General features: G+C 43.3%; 1 protein-coding gene across 1 annotated transcript in view; it reads right to left on the reverse strand.

Moving 5' to 3' along the window:
- The window catches only part of ZBTB38 (zinc finger and BTB domain containing 38), a 75828-nt gene that overhangs the window by 48819 nt on the left and 9752 nt on the right, over positions 1-17257 (reverse strand). The gene's annotated exons all lie outside the window — the stretch shown is intronic.

Below are 17257 nucleotides of genomic sequence, written 5' to 3' on the forward strand. Positions count from 1 at the left end.
CTCCTGACTGATTGGCTGTCAGACGTCATGACTCCTTTATAAGAAGGGGACATGGAGCCTGCTGGGTGACAGCAGAGTACAACATAACGCTTTGTATTCAACACTGTAGATACTGCTTTATATTCAGCACATGTCCCTATGGAATAAACTGAGCTCATAGACTCAATTTTATTTTATGTAAAAAAAAAAAAAAAAAGGTGGTCTATTCATGAGCACATAACATGTATGTACATTAATACCCGGAGGCAAGGCCAATTCTAACTTTTTTGCTTGTTAAAAAATAAAACTGAACATTAATAATCATAATGAACTTTTGCAGGCAGAAAAACTGCAGCGTATAACAGTGAAGTGTACTGTATACCACTATATAATAGTCATACAGTTACTAAATATTTACTGCATTCCAATTCCTGACTTCCTTGCATTCCACATCTGTGTCCAGCTGCTGTTTGCAGGTCATGGAGTCAGTGGAGCCAACAGTGCTATGAGAGAAATGAGGGGAGTGGTGTGTAACAGAAGGTACTAGGCGGTATGATCTATGGTACTCCATGCAACACGCTGTGCCTCAGGGACTCTGCAACCTGCCACCTGAGGCGAGATACTCATCTCGCCTAATTGCAGATATGGCTCTGCCTAGAGGGGATACTTACTATCTCTTGTTCTTTTTGTTGATTGCTTTGTACCTTAGCTCCATTAAGGCAGGAATGTGAGCAATGACTTTAGCGAAATGCTCTTTTACACGGACCAATAATTGAGTGAATGATCATTCCTAGGAATACTCGTTCCCAATAATTGACCAGTGTAAAAGGGAAATTGTGCCAATCAGTGGCTGAGGTGGGACATTGAGCAGACAGTATCTCCTGCCAACCCTGATACCATAAGTGCTATGTATCAGCGGCTGGGGAGGGGGGAGATGTAGGGCGGAAGGTAAGTTGAGTTTTTTTTTTAATGTTCACCAGCTGCCTGCACCCATTACAAAATAAAATAACAATCCATGGACAACTCTTCCAAACCCCAGTAGAGCTGTAAGATGACCTAGGTAAAATTGCCAATGGCTATACCATATACAATATAGCTTGAGCCTAACCTACGTAACCTTTTGGATCCCAAATGCCTACTATAGGGAATAAGTGTCTTGTAATTGGCTAAGCAGACTGTCACTGCAATTCAGCAATAATAATCTATATGCCCTTTGTTGCTGTAATCTAAAAAATAGTCTTGGAAATTATTGTTACCATTAACTTAAGACTTAATCACTAACCCCTATGGGGCATAGAAAGAAGTGGTTGTATGAAACCACCTTCAGAGACAGTGCAGACTCCTAATATAAGACAGCTCAGCTCCCTCTATAGATTAGGCCAGCAGGGGCTAGTGATCTGCTTCACACCTGTTGTTTAGATGCAATATTTCATGTAAGAACTACATTTTGAGAGTAGTCCCAGCAGTAGTCCCAGAGTCGTGTCTCCTGAATAAGTTTGCAAGTCATGGCAGCTTTAAGAACAGGGGGTCTGAAGCCAGAAGCTGCCCTGCAAAATGTTTTAGTGGTGAATGCATAGATGGAAGCAATCTATGCCTATGATGAGATCACATAGCTCTGTGTGCAAATATAGCAGTAAAATTGCCTTGGTTGCCCATAGCAGCCAATCAGAGCTCACCCTTTAAATTACCAAAGTAGTTTAAAAATGCAAGCTGAGCTCTGATTGGTTGCTTCTTGCTATGGGTTACAGAGATAGTTTTACTATTGACAGTTTTGATAAATGAGGCCCATAGTACTGGAGGTTAGGAGACACTAGCTGACAAAGAACTCCTTCCGAATTCGAAATATGTTGCAACTTTGGTAATAAAAAGTGTAAACTCTCTGTATGCCTAGACTTTATTTAATCTTATTGGAAAAAGCGCTGAAGAAATCAGCTCTGTTTTCCCAATCCTGGATAACCCCTTTATGCTTTGACATCCATAGTATTGGGGGTGTCATTCATTTCTAAAAGTTCAACATAAATCAGCTACAAGAGACACATTTTCATTTATTTCTTTTATTTCAGAAGTCATAGTAGTCCAGCTTTCTGTGGTATTGTATCTAGTGAAACCCAAGACCCTTTATATATAAACAGCAATTATAAAAAAGTATGATGGCCAGTCTATCAGATCAATCATAACAGATCATACCTATCTGTCATAATTCTTGTTAAATATGGAAGCCATGACACTAGTGTGAACATAGTGTTAGGGGGAAATCTATCAAACTGTGTGAGAGAGAAAATGGAGTGATAGTATACTGGAGTGAAGTATAAATGTCATTATACATTTTCTGTGATGAAGGATGCTCCTGGATTGGACTTTGCAATATATTGATGATATTATCCACTTTGTTCATGGATGTTTTCACTTTAGGCTTTTTTTCCCCAACTTGTTTCCCTCTCTATGGGACATGCTGGGGTTTGTTATGTGAGGGTACTTCTTTTGTGCTGTATATTCCTTGACTAAAGGACAGACCAACCATTTCTTTGTATGTATGGATTACTTATGGGTTGTTACATTTGGTGAAATTTTATGTCAACACCTTTGGAAATATAATTAGTGAGAAATGGTGATGTGTTTAATACTTTAATTCACTGTAAGGGTACGTTCACACGAGCGGATCTGCTGCTGAAGGACCGCTGTATGCTGCCTTTACAGGTGCCTGCTCGGAGCGGCAATCCGTCGCTACGAACAGACACGCTGCGATGTGCGAGTTGCCGTGTGCATGGGCTGTATACTCGCACACCACGGCAGCTCTCGGCCTAGCTCAGGGGGAACGCCCACGATGTGTGTGAGTACACCACGCATGCGCAGCGACTGTGACAGTGTGTCTGCTTGTAGCGGCGTATTGCTGCTGCGAGAAGGCACCTGTAAAGGCAGCATACAGCGGTCCTTCAGTGGCAGTTCCGCAGCGTAATACGCGCTGGGGATCTGCTCGTGTGAACCCTATGTGGGTATTGGAAGAGATATCTGTCAGCCAAATGCTATCTAATAAATATGGCCAGCCTCACAGTATGAAACACAGTTGCGTACAGTTGAAACACCTCTGGGTAAAACGTTGAGAGGTAAAGAAAGGAAATAATTTTAATTTGTTAGTGGATGGGATATATGATAAGATGTTGTGGTCTGCAGAAGCAGCTGTTATTAGGAGCACACGATGGAATCAGTGTTCCTATGGCAGAAATCCATGGGTCATGGTGGAAATGACCTGGGAAATAGTTTATTAAAGAAAAAAAACAGACATTGTCACATATATACATTCCCTATAAAAACATAAATAAACCTGAAACCAAAATTTAGTAAATTATAATATTTTCTTTCTTGAGAAACAGGTTGTTCTGTGACCCATATATAGTTGTAGGACCCTATGCTGTCCCATATGTAGTTATAGGCCCCCCTCTATGCCCCCATACAGTTGTAGGCCTGCTCTCCTCTATGCCTCCATATATAGTTGTAGGTAGGGGGCACCAACATACTGTCCCAGCGGCCCAGCCATACTGTCCCGCTTCTTCAGTGTTTCACTGCTCATCTGGTCACAGGTTGAGATCTACTGGGCCATAGCAGTAGGTCCCCGGATGGTAGGAGCAGTAAAGTACTGAAACTGACGAAGGTGGTAGTTCAGGTATTGTCAGATGCCCGCTCCAGGTTCAACAGGCTCACGTTCTCCTGATGTTTCCTGCTCCACTCCTTGGGACACAATGTAAGGGTGTTTCTCATTAAAAGTACCAGCAGTTACTGTTTACTGATTTAAAGGGAAATTGTCAGGTTGTTCACCTGCACTTAACCCAATACATTGGGTTATAGTGTGGGTGAACAAGAGTAAAATAAGGTATGGCTTACTGAAATTGGTCCCTGCATTGGTTTAGTGTGCAATGGAGGCAGCGAGCCGGCTTTCCTTCCTCCCTCCTGTATGCCGCGCTATGCCGCCCATCTTATGCATATCTATTATTCTTCATGCTCACATTCTAGTGACGTGAGAGTAAAGAATAATGAATATGCATCTAAATCTGCAAACCATTTCCTAAAATCATCCATAAACTGAAACTGAGTGATAGCTTCATCCGATTGGTGCCTTACTGCAAAATATCAACTAGCACACTTAAAAGGGCACAGTAGAGGGTGATCTAAATGTTCTACGCACCAACATGTGTCCTTACCACATTGATCTGTCTTAAATTTAGCTATGAAGATGATTTAATAATCTGAAGACAAAAGTACGAAACACATGCCCAAGACCTACATCTTGTAGAGAGGCAACAGTTCCCTAATCTTCATCAAACCACTGGCTGAAAGATAAAACTAGAGGAACAGAAACATAGTCGCACATCCACAATTTGTATTTTGTTCTACTTGCTTCTCAGCATAATTTCAAAAACAGGTTGTTAGGATACATTTTGATCAAAAAGTACAAGTCCGCTAACCACGTCAAGGCCACCTAGTCAGAGTGGGTCCCTAACCTAACACTGGCATAGCGCCCTGAGGCGACCACTGCCTCCGCCACACCAAGTCCACAGGGGGAACGACCCAGTGGCATGGTAGCCCCACTGCTGCCCGACCAAGCCCCCCTGCTCCGGGCCACACCACCCCACAGACAAAGCATCACAGCAACAATGGCCGCCACAAAGCACCACACCAGTGTGAACACCTACCATGTGCTCTCTACTAGTGTTGAGCGGCGAAGGCCATATTCGAATTTGCCATATTTTGCGAATATATGGACGAATATTCGTCATATATTCGCTAAATTCGCATATTCGTAATATTCACGTTTTTTCGCATATGCGTAAATTCGCATATGCGAAAATTCGCATATCTGAAAATATATGAACTTTATAGCAAGCATACCAGTGTAACTTGATAGAAGCAACAGAAGGGAGGGATCAATATTCGCATATGCGAATATTCGCCCAGCGGTCTCGCACAGCAGTATTAGAGCCTTCTTTAGACCTCACAAACTGGAAGCAGAGAGGGATTATCACTGTGATGTGTACCGTGGAAAAAAAAGCGAATATTCGTAATTTCGAATATATAGTGCTATATTCGTGAATATTCGCGAATATGCGATATTCGCAAATAAAATTCGAAGTGCGAATATTCGCAAGCAACACTACTCTTTACCAGGTGTTCACACTGGTGGGGTACTGAGGATTGGGGCTAACATAGCAAAGGTACATACAGTACATAAATGCTGTGTAATTTCTTTTTCCATGCACAAAAGCAGCAGCATTTAAAATGGCAGAAAGCTAGATAGGATTTAAAAAAATCCACAACTATGGGTTAGAAATACAATGCATTCTGAAAATGCTCAGACCCTTTCACTTTTTTTCACAATTTGTTATTTAGTTATGGTACCTCCGATGTTGATGTCGTCAAAGAAATTTTAGATTGCAAGTTGGTCAGAGGAAAACGTAGATTGGGAAGGATTTGGCCCAGAGGAAAGATCTTGGGAGCCGCAAGACAACATTCTAGACCGTGACCTTATCCACAAGTTCTTGTCCTCAAAAAAGAGGGGGAGACCAAAGGGGGGGGGGGGTACTGTCATGTCTCGCGTTCCGGCCGCCTGCACCGGCCGCGAGCGAATTATGCCTTTGTCCCTGGCTGTTGGCGGTGCTGGGAGTCGCATTGCGGGATGCGCCCGCATGCGAATCCCAGCCCGTCACTCACCTCTCTTTCCTGCTGCCTCTGCTGTGCCTCAGCTCCGGCGTGCGCGTCCTCGTCCCTTAGAGCACGCGCGCACCGGAGCAAAAAATTTTTATGGGCCAGTACTCCCATAATTATTGTGTACACCTGACACCATCCTATAAGTATATGCACCTCCCACACTTCCCTGATCTTCAGTGCCCCTAGCCTGAGATTAAGCGTCCCTATAGCCTGTTAGCCTTATCCGTGTATCCAGACCTTCCGCTACGTTATTAGACTTCGCACCTTTGCTGCCTGCCTTGACCTTCTGCTACGTTTGACTACGCTACTGCCTTATCCTTTGGTACCTCGCCTTGCCCAGCTACCTGTGTGGTCGAGCCGTGTCGGGGGTAGCGACCTGGGTGTCGCCTGCCGCAGCAAGTCCATCCTGCCTTGCGGTGGGCTCTGGTGAAGACCAGTGGCACCTTAAACTCTGCTCCCCTATACGGTCCAAGTCATCTGCCACACAGGTTAGAGGATCCACATCCAGCTCTATTACAGCATGATTTGTGGCGGCATAGTGTGTTACTGATGGTAGCCTTTGTTACTTTGGTAAAAGCTCTCTGCAGGTCATTCACTAGGTCCCCCCCTTGTGGTTCTGGGATTTTTGCTCACCGTTCATGTGATCAATTTGATATTCCAGGGTAAGATCTTGCTCCACGCCCCAGATCGAGGGAGATTATCAGTGGTCTTGTATGTCTTCCATTTTCTAATAATTGCTCCCTCGGTGAATTTCTTCACACCTAGCTGCTTGTTTATTGCAGATTCAGTCTTCCCAGCCTTGTGCAGGTCTGCAATTTTGTTTCTGGTGTCCTTCGACAGCTCTTTGGTCTTGACCATAGTGGAGTTTGGAGTGTGACTGTTTGAGGTTGTGGAAAGGTGTCTTTTATACTGATAACAGAGGAGACTTTTAACCCCTTAAGGACTCAGGTTTTTCCGTTTTTGCATTTTCAATTTTTCCTCATCACCTTCTAAAAATCATAACGCTTTCAATTTTGCACCTAAAATTCCATATTATGGCTTATTTTTTGCGCCACCAATTCTACTTTGCAGTGACCTTAGTCATTTTACCAAAATATCCACGGCGAAGCGGAAAAAAAATTCATTGTGCGACAAAAGTGAAGAAAAATGCCATTTTGTAAATCTGGGGGCTTCCGTTTCTATGCAGTGCATTTTTCGGTAAAAATTACATCTTATCTTTATTCTGAAGGTCCATACAGTTAAAATGATACCCTACCTAATATATGTTTGATTTTGTATTAGTTTAAAAAAACAAATCATGACTACATGCAGGAAAATTTATACTTTTAAATGTGTCATTTATTTTTCCGCTTACAGGCCGGTATTTGCGCTGTAATCTGAAGTTTTTATCGGTACCATTTTTATATTGATCAGACTTTTTAATCGCTTTTTATTCATTTTTTCATGAAATAAAAAGTGACCAAAAATGATATATTATTATTTTGGACTTTGGAATTGTTTTACGGATACGCCATTGACCGTGTGGTTTAATTAACAATATATTTTTATAGTTTGGACATTTCCGCACGTGGCGATACCACATATGTTTATTTTTATTAACACAGTTTTTTTTTAATGAGAAAAGGGGGATGATTCTTACTTTTATTAGGGAAGGGGTTAAATGATCTTCATGAACTTTTTTTTCACTCTTATTTTTTTGCAGTGTAATAGCCCCCCCTAGTGGCTATTACACTGAACATACCGATCTCATACACAGATCATTGCTGTGCATTGACATGGCAAAGATCAGTGTTATCGGCGGTCGATTGCTCAAGCCTGGATTTCAATCAATCGCCGATCGGACATGATGGAGGCAGGTAAGGGGACCTCCGCTTGCGTTCTAGATGATCGGGACATCGCGATTTCACCGCAATGGTCCCGATCAGCCCTACTGAGCTGCCGGGAAGCATTTACTTAAATTTTAGACGAGGCGATCAACTTTGAACGCCGCGTCTAAGGGTACGTTCCCACACGGCGTATTTTGCTGCGTATTTGCTGCGTATTTGGTGCTGCGTATTTTCCTACCCATTGACTTCAACAGAGAAAATAAAATATGCAGCAGCAAATACGCAGCAAATACGCCGTGTGGGAATGTACCCTAAAGGGTTAATAGCGCGCGGCACGCTATTAGCCCAGGGTCCTGGCTGTTATGGTGTGACCCCGCGTTATATACCAGGATGGGGTGCAGGGCGTACAGGTACGCCCTGCGTCCTTAAGAGGTTAGAGAAGAAATTACAGGTCTGTGAGAGCCTTGTTTGTAGGTGTCCAAATACTTATTTTCCACCATAACTTGCAAATAAATTCTTTAAAAATCATACAATGGGATTTTATGGATTCTTTTTTTCTCATTATGTCTCTCATAATAGAGGTATACCTATGATGAAAATTACAGGCCTCTCTTATCTTACACTTTTATGTGATACTGCATCTTTAACATTCAAGACTCTTTGGGGGAGATTTATCAAGGGATTTAGAGCTCTTTTTTTGCTTACAAAAGTTAGCACCTAAGCATTAGCACCTAAGCAAAATTTTCTGCGACTCTTGGCTGTAAGCAAAAAGCTACAAAAGAGCCTAGGAAAGTAAATTCACTTTGCAATTGTCAGGGATTTTTCAAGTGTGAATGTTGCACAAAAAGTCGCAAGCCCTCCAAAACAGCGTAAATGTAAGCCAGCCTGGAGCTAGCTAACAAAACCGCTTAGGAGAGCAGATTTTTATATTTCCCACTGGCAGCTGTGATCACAACTCCAGCGGGAAATATGATATTACAACTGTACAAAGGAGCCCGGGCTGGCATCACTCTGCAGCCGCCCGGCTCCATCTGATTCTAACCCTGCTACCCTAACTTAATGATGGGGATGGGGACATTGCTTTACATCCCCCCCTCCTTGTCGCCCACCCGCCCACACTGCACATCTCCCATCTGTCGGCTACCTGTTGCAAGACTACAACTCCCAGCATGCCTTTACAGTGAGGGCATGCTGGGAGTTGTAGTCTTGTAGCAGGTAGCGGGCAGGAGATGTGTGGCATGGGCGGGTGGGAGACAAGGAGAGGATGTAAAGCAGTGTCCCCATCCCCATCATTATGTTAGGGTAGCAGGATTAGAATCAGACGGGGCCCGGCGGCTGCAGAGTGATGCCAGCCCAGGCTCCTTTTAACATACCCCGGGGTGGAAAGTTTTTTATATCCCCTACTGTAATTTCATATTTCCTGCTGGGTCCCGTGATTGGCCGGGACCGAGCAGCCAATTACGGGATGCGGCGGGAAATTTTATCTTACAGTAGGGACTAAAAACTCCACAGCTCTGTTATATGTTAAAAGGATCCTGGGCTGGCTTCACTGCAGCTGCCTGGGACCGGCTCCTGCACAACTCCCGGGGCGGCTGCAGTGTTATGTCAGCCCGGGCTCCTTACCACGGCAATGCAGAATTTAGTGTAATTTCAAATTTCCCGACAGGTCCTGTGTCACTATGATTTTCTAATCACTGATGGCCAGGGAGCGGAGCGCATTACCGCTCACTTCCCTGGCTTGCACGACTACAACTTCCAGCATGCCCTTACAGTAAGGGCATGCTGGGAGTTGTGGGGTGGGTGGCAAGCTTGCCACCTGCCTCCTGTCACACAACTATAACTCCCAGCATGTCTTTACCATAAGGGCATCCTGAGAGTTGTAGTTGTGAAGCAGGGGGTAGGTGACAAGCACAAGCACACACTCGCCCACACATCTCCCGCACCACATGACTACAGCTCCCAGCATCTCCTTACTGTAAGGGCATGTTGGGAGTTATAGTCATGCGGCACAGGAGATGCGCGGGCGGGTGACAATAAATGTATTAACCTATTTTTCTTTTTTTCTCATTTCAGATCCGTGTATCCTGTGGACTACTGCGGATTCGGTGGACTGCGTCGATGACCAGCGTTTTTTTTATTAAATCTGTTTAATGTTAATAAAATGGTTAATGAGGGCTTGTGGGGGAGTGTGTTTTTTGGAATAATTGTTTTTTTAAACATGTTGTGTTTTTTTTATTTACTTTACAGGCTTAGTAGTGGAAACTGTCTAATAGACGAAGTCCATTACTAAGCCGGGGCATAGCGTTAGCCCCAAAACAGCTATTGCTAACCCCCAATTATTACCCCGGTATCCGCCGGCGGGAAGAGCTCCTGGGCCTAGGCGGTAACAGGCTGGTGTTATTTAGGCTGGGGAGGGCCAGTAACAATGGTCCTCGCCTACCCTGGTAATGTCAGACTGTTGCTGCTTGGTTGGTATTTGCCTGAAAATAAAAATAGGGGAAACCCTATGCATTTTTTTTTTTTTAATAATTAATTGTGCAAAAAAAAAAAGTGTAAGGTTCCCCCTATTTTTATTCTCAGCCAATTACCAACCAAGCAGCAACAGCCTGACATTGCAAGGGTGGGTGAGGACCATTGTCACTGGCCCTCCCCAACCTAAATAATGCCAGCCTGTTACTGCCTAGGCCCAGAAGCGCCATTTTTGACACTCCAGGCCTGTTGGTACCTGCTCTTCCTGCCACCCCTGTAGCAGTGGGTACCAGGATAATAATTGGAGGTTAGCGCTAGCTGTTTTCGTGGCTGACGCTTAGCCCAGGCTTAGTGATGGACTCCGTCTATAAGACAGCTTCCTAAGCCTGTCAAGTAAATTAAAAAAAAACACAACAGATTTAAAAAAAAAATTTATTCCAAAAAAGCACTCCGCCAAAAGCCCTAGTTAACCATTTTATTAATATTAAACCAAAAAAACGCTGGTCACCGTACTCCTCTGAATCTTAAGTAATCCGCAGGATACACGGATCTGAAATGAGAAGAAAAAACTAATTAGTTAGTACATTTAGGGGAAAAATGGGGTGAAGAAAAGTGTAATAAACACATGTATATCACACATTTTTTTCAAAGCTGCAAATTGGTGTTCTGAAGTAATTTATTGGTTTTTGCTTATGTGTGCTAAAAAATTGTATTAAAAAGTGATTTATTGGTTTTTGCTTATGTAAGCCAAATTTGTGACCCTCTTTAAACAAATTGGTTGCTCCCCAAAATGAACACTAGGGACTGAAAAAAGTCTTAAAGGGGTACTCCGGTGGTCAATGTCTTTTTCCGTTTGTGACTTACCCTATTTGTTTTGTTTCATTTCTATTCTTGTTGTTTAGGCGACTCTATTTCCGTTCTTTGTTGTCTTTTTATCCCCCACTTTGTTTTCCTATCTTTGCTTCTATTTCCAGTTTATTGCTGTGCTGAAAACTACAAATCCCAGCATGCCACATGCCTTGCTGGTTTGGGGCGACTTCTTTTTTTTTTTGGTTTATTTGTTCCGCCCTTTACCCATCCTACTATTTTGCCGGGTCGGCCCCCTTATACACAGCACACTAATATAATCAGCCTTGGTTGGGATACACTGGCATACACACACAAAAGGGACTACAACTCCCAGCATGTGTCATTCAGGAGTCTTCAGTCTGTGGTATAACACCAGCATGCTGCCTCTGTAGTCTCCTGGGGGTTGTAGTTCACCACACCTCTGTAGGGCATACACCAGTGTTTCCCAACCAGGGTGCCTCCAGGTGTTGCAAAACTACAACTCCCAGCATGCCCTGACAGCCTTTGGGCATGCTAGGAGTTGTAGTTTTGCAACAGGTGGAGGCACACTGGTTGGGAAACACTGGTGTAACATGATGTGTATGCAGAATAGGCTAGAACAGTGTTTCCCAACCAGTGTGCCTCCAGCTGTTGCAAATCTACAACTCCCAGCATGCCCAAAGTCTGTCAGGGCATGCTGGGAGTTGTAGTTTTGCAACAGCTGGAGGCACACTGGTTTGTAACCATTAGCATACACACACACAACAGGGACTACAACTCCCAGCATGTGTCATTCAGGAGTTCCCCCCCCCTTCACATATAGAGATCATTCCCAGTATGAGATTTATTCCCCTGCAGTCCATACATCCCCAGCCCGTGCACCTTGTCATCCTCCCCTTCAGATAACACACTCATCTTAACTGTGTTCTTTCTCCTGTGCAGACCTGCGTCCTTAGAACACAGAGATGGGGGAGGGGAGGTGAGGAGCTATGTACTCAGCTGGATGAGATGAGGGGGCGTGGCTTATTCCTCTCATGCAGACAGAGAAAAAAAAAACTGTGACATCCTGTCCACAACAGACTCAGAACTGTGGACAACAGTAAAAGAAAACCCTCTGAACTACAGAACTTCCTGCCCAACAAACAGGTAAGAAAAACACATACATGCTGCCAAAACATATAACACATGTATATTGCAAAAAAACTAAACTTACAAAGAAGATGCCATATAGTCAAAAAAATTAACCACCGGAGTACTCCTTTAATTATACTAACTCAAAGCCACTAAAAGAGATACAGAAATTGTGGAAGGATTGTCATCTTGACATCTCACATCTCATGAACCAGGCGAACGTGTCCCATGACAAAGCTCCACATGGAATCTAAAAGTCCTTTCCCTTTCTATAACGCGGCGTGGCCCCGCGTCATAGCGGGTCGGGCCCGGCCCTGGACCCGTGACTAATAGCACGTGGCAATGATCGCGGTGCCGCGCTATTAACCCTTTAGACGCGGCGTTCACAGTTGAACGCCGCGTCTAAAGTGAAAGTAAATCACTGCCAGTTAGCTCAGAGGGCTGTTCGGGATGTCTGCGGCGAAATCGAGGCATCCCGAACAGCTCTGGGGCACGAGGAGGGTCTCCTACCTTGCCTCCTGGTGTCCGATAGCCGAATGACTGCTCAGTGCATGAGATCCAGGCATGAGCAGTCAAGCGGCAGAATCATTGATCACTGGTTTTCTATGAGAAACCTGTGATCAATGTAAAAGGTCAGTGTGTGCAGTGTTATAGGTCCCTATGGGAGCTATAACATTGCAAAAAAAAAGTGAATAAAGATCATTTAACCCCTCCCCAAATAAAAGTTTGAATCACCACCCTTTTCCCATTTAAAAAAAAAACAACTAAAAAGTGTAAATAAAAATAAACATGTGGTATCGTAGCGTGCGGAAATGTCCGAATTATAAAAATATATTGTTAATTTAACCGCACAGTCAATGGCGTACACGCTAAAAAATTCCAAAGTCCAAAATAGTGTCATTTTGGTCACTTTTTACATCATGAAAAAAGGAATAGAAAGCGATCAACAAGTCCAATCAATACAAAAATGGTACCGCTAACAACTTCAGATCACGGTGCAAAAAATGAGCCCTCATACCGCCCCATATGCAGAAAAATGTTAAAGTTATAGGGGTCAGAACATATTTTACACATATACATTTTACTGCATGTAGGTATGATTTTTTTCAGAAGTACAACAAAATCAAACCTATATAAGTAGGGGATCATTTTAATCGTATGGACCTACAGAATAAAGAGAATGTGTGATTTTTATAAATTTACTGCGTAGAAACAGAAGCCCCCAAAAGTTACAAAATGGCGAGTTTTTTTTTCAATTTTGTCTCAATAATTTGTTTTTCCGTTTTGCCGTAAATTTTTGGGTAAAATTGTCATTACAAAGTAGAATTGGTGGCGCAAAAAATAAGCCATCATATGGATTTTTAGGTGCAAAATTGAAAGAGTTATGATTTTTTTAAAGGTAAGAAGGAAAAAAATGAAAGTTCAAAAACGGAAAACCCCCTGGTCCTTAAGGGGTTAAGGACCAGGCCCATTTTGGCCTTAAGGACAAGAACAATTTTATTTTTGCATTTTCATTTTTTCCTCCTCGCCTTCTAAAATCATAACTCTCTTACATTTCCATCCACCGACCCATATGAGGGCTTGTTTTTTGCGTCAACAATTGCAATTTGTAATTACATCACTTATTTTACCATAAAATGTACAGCACAATCAAACAAATATTATTTATGTTGGAAAATTAAAAAGGAAACAGCAATTTAGCAAATTTTGGAAGGTTTTGTTTCCACGCTGTACACTTTACGGTAAGAATGACATGTTTTCTTTATTCTGTGGGTCCATACGATTAAAATGATACCCATGTTATATGCTTTTCTATAATTGTACCGCTCAAAAAAAAATCTCAAACTATTTTAACAAAATTAGTATGTTTGAATTAGCCCTATTTTGACCACCTATAACTTTCTCCAGAAGACCCCGGGAGAGAGTCGGAGGCAGGTGAGGGAACCTCCGTCTGCCATGCTGGATGATCGGATCCCCGCAGCAGCGCTGCGGGTGATCTGAACATCCATTCAAAGAACCGCACTGCCACAGATGCCGTGATCTGTATTGATCACGGCATCTGAGGGGTTAGTGGCAGACATCCGCGCAATCGCGGATGTCCGCCATTACCGGAGGGTCCCTGGCTGCTGATAGCAGCCGGGACCTGCCGAGCATGACACGAGTACCGGTCCGGTGCTCGTGGTCATGGCAACGCGTAAATGTACGTCATGGTGTGTTAAGTACCACGCTACCATGACGTACATTTATGTCCATTGTCGTTAAGGGGTTAAACATAGTCTCTCCCACTGGTAAGCCTCCAATATCTACATTCACCCTGATTCCTCAGAGGAGAGGTTTCAACATGAGAATGAGAACCAGGGGGGGAAAACAGGCGTCCCTTTCTTGTGCCATTATGGATGGAGAATTCAAAGGAAAGGATGCCATTTACTCTGATCTTAGCCAACAGGGAGCAGTTAAAAGCCAGGATCCAGTTAAAGGGATATTCCGTGAAAAAACATATTTTTTTTCATATCAACTGGCTCCAGAAAGTTAAACAGATTTGTAAAAGACTTCTATTAAAAAATCTTAATCCTACCAGTACTTAGCTGCTGAAGTTGAGTTGTTTTTTTCTGTCTGACAGCAGTGCTCTCTGCTGACACCTCTGTCTGTCTCAGGGACTGTCCAGATAGGAGCAAATCCCCATAGCTAACCTCTTCTGCTCTGGACAGTTCCTGATACAGACAGAGGTGTCAGCAGAGAGCACTGTTGTCAGACAGAAAAGATCAACTCAACTTCAGCAGCTGATAAGTACTGGTATGATTAAGATTTTTTTTAATAGAAGTAATTTACAAATCTGTTTAACTTTCTGGAGCCAGTTAATATGAAAAAAAATGTGTTTTCATGGAATACAGCTTTAAGGTCCAATTATCCCCATGCCTTTTTGGCATCAGTAGATAAAACCAAGGCCAAAAGGTATGAGGTTTTGGTTAGATGGATCAGCTTAACAACCTTAATGATATTATCATGAGCATATTCAATATATTATTATCAATATTATTATTATTATATTATAATATATTATTATCAATATTCAATATTATCAATATATTATTCAATATTATCATGAGCATATTCAAGGCATAAATCTGTCCTGGTTTGAGTAAATGACACCCCGATCAATCCAAACAGTCTGGATGCAAGATTTTTGTAGAAAAAAGTTTAAGGTCAACATTAAGAAGTGAAAATGTGCCAAGGAGAACTCATCTGCTATAATAAGTGTCTCCAAGGCCAATACATCCTCCTTCTTGAGTCGCCGAAGACCGGAGCCTAAGTCGTAAGTCTTGACCCTTTCCCATAATCTGGGACCAGCTGCCATTGGTTAAGAAGTGTGCAAAAATCATGAAAGACTTCCATGATATCAGTGGAGAGGTATACCACAGTTTCATTTGGTGAAGATTTATGCTGGGTTTCCAGGCTACGAAGCCTTCCTAGTAACTGAGAAAGCTTAAAATCCCGCTCTCTCTCTCTCTCTCTTAAGATGTGCACCATGATTGATAAAGACACCTTGTACAACATTCTTCTGTGCCTCCCATAGAACACATGCTTAAAGCTTCCCTGTTGCATTGGTAACAAAGTAGTCTGAAAACGTGGAATGAAGGTTATCAGTAACTACTTGGTATTTTAAGACTTTCTAAGTCTTTTAAGTGAAAACAACTAAGCATTTGTCAGAAAAGCTAATAGTATCAATCACTGAGGTATGCAGGAGCTTCAGGTCTAAATAATTAAGACCAGGGCTGGTGAGTAGAGGTAATAATCCCTGTTGGAGGTGTGGCATATATGCCAAGAGTCCACTAACGATATTGGGCTGTAGTTTGCATGTACTCGGTTTGAGAACACAATCTAAGTAGGACCTAAAGATCCATGCTGTGCATATAGAGGGTTCACTGGGGGGGGCTTGAGAGTCATTGCAGTGTTCAATGCAGCAGCTTCTGCAGCAAGTGCTCATAGGCTGACTGTACTTACGCGGTGAAGAGGACCTCCCTTGCCCACTGTGAAGAGGAAGCTGATGCAAATGGAGTATTGGAGTCATAGGTGGAGGACACAGCAAGAGAGGCCGCCATGGAGGAAGCATACCTTGTCGCTGAGCTGGGGATCACTATGTCTTCTAACAGCATGGCCTTTGCAGAGGAGGTTGAAGTAGCCGCTGGGAATGTAGTGGCAGCCATCTACGAAGGCTGCTCTGAAAAAAAACAGCAATTCCGGGGGCATGGCGAGGCGCCGTGGAAGATGGAGAACCCAACTCACCCCCCGCACCCACTTGAGATGGGGCCTGGATGCCTGCTGGTGATCCTCTTGTGCCTGTGGGACTTAGCTATTTCTTGATTCTTCCATGGGATGCATTATTTGTTATTATTGTTTTGCACTTATTCAACCGTTGTTGCTAATGCATCTCATGTCCTTATTGGCGGACATTTATACCTGCTGCCTTTGGCATGGCCTCGTGGGGTGAGCTTTTCTTGGCTGGCTCTTGGCTGTAGGAATTCTTTTCTTGTACCTGGGTGAGTGCGTTTTCTCTTTCAGCTTCCTCCTCCCCCTTTTTCCTCAACCACGGCTGTGTGTTTCCTTGAATGTTAAGGGCCTCAACTCCCCCACTAAATGGCTCCTCTTGCAACGGGAGTTGGTTACACAGAGGCCTGATATAGTTTTCCTTCAAGAAACATACTTCGACTGCTCTGGTTCTTTACAATTTCTACACCATCTTTACCCGCTTGCTTTCCCGGCCACTTCAAGTAGGAAGATGGCTGGGGTAGCAATCCTGATATCCTGTAAACCGGCAGTCTGAGCAGGCTGTTGTCCTTAGTTTGGACGCTGAAAAGGCCTTTGATAGGCTGGGTTGGCCTTTTCTTTTTGCCACCCTTCGGAAATTCATGATTACAGGTAATTTTCTTACCGCACTGCAGGGTCTCTACTCTTCCCCTACGGCCTCTCTTAAGCTTCCTCATGTCTCTTCCTCACCTTTTCCTCTGTCCAATGGAACTAGACAGGGGTGTCCGTTGTCTCCCCTGATTTTTGCTTTATGTATTGAACCTCTATCTGTCCGGGGGGACATGGACATCTCTGAAATTGCTCTCCATGATAGAGAGTTTAAAATGTGCCTATTTGCAGACAATGTTCTTCTCAGCCTCATGAGGCCTTTGACTTCTCTCCCTAACCTCTATAGGGTTCTATGTTCTTATGGTGTTGTCTCTGGCAAAAAAATGTATCTTTCTAAAACTGAGGTCCTCCCTTTGAACCTTCCGTCTTCTCTTTCCACTCAGCTGCGAGCCGCCAATTCTTTTCGATGG

This window comes from Hyla sarda, chromosome 3 (assembly GCF_029499605.1).
Source record: "Hyla sarda isolate aHylSar1 chromosome 3, aHylSar1.hap1, whole genome shotgun sequence".
Classification (NCBI taxonomy): Eukaryota; Metazoa; Chordata; class Amphibia; order Anura; family Hylidae; genus Hyla; species Hyla sarda.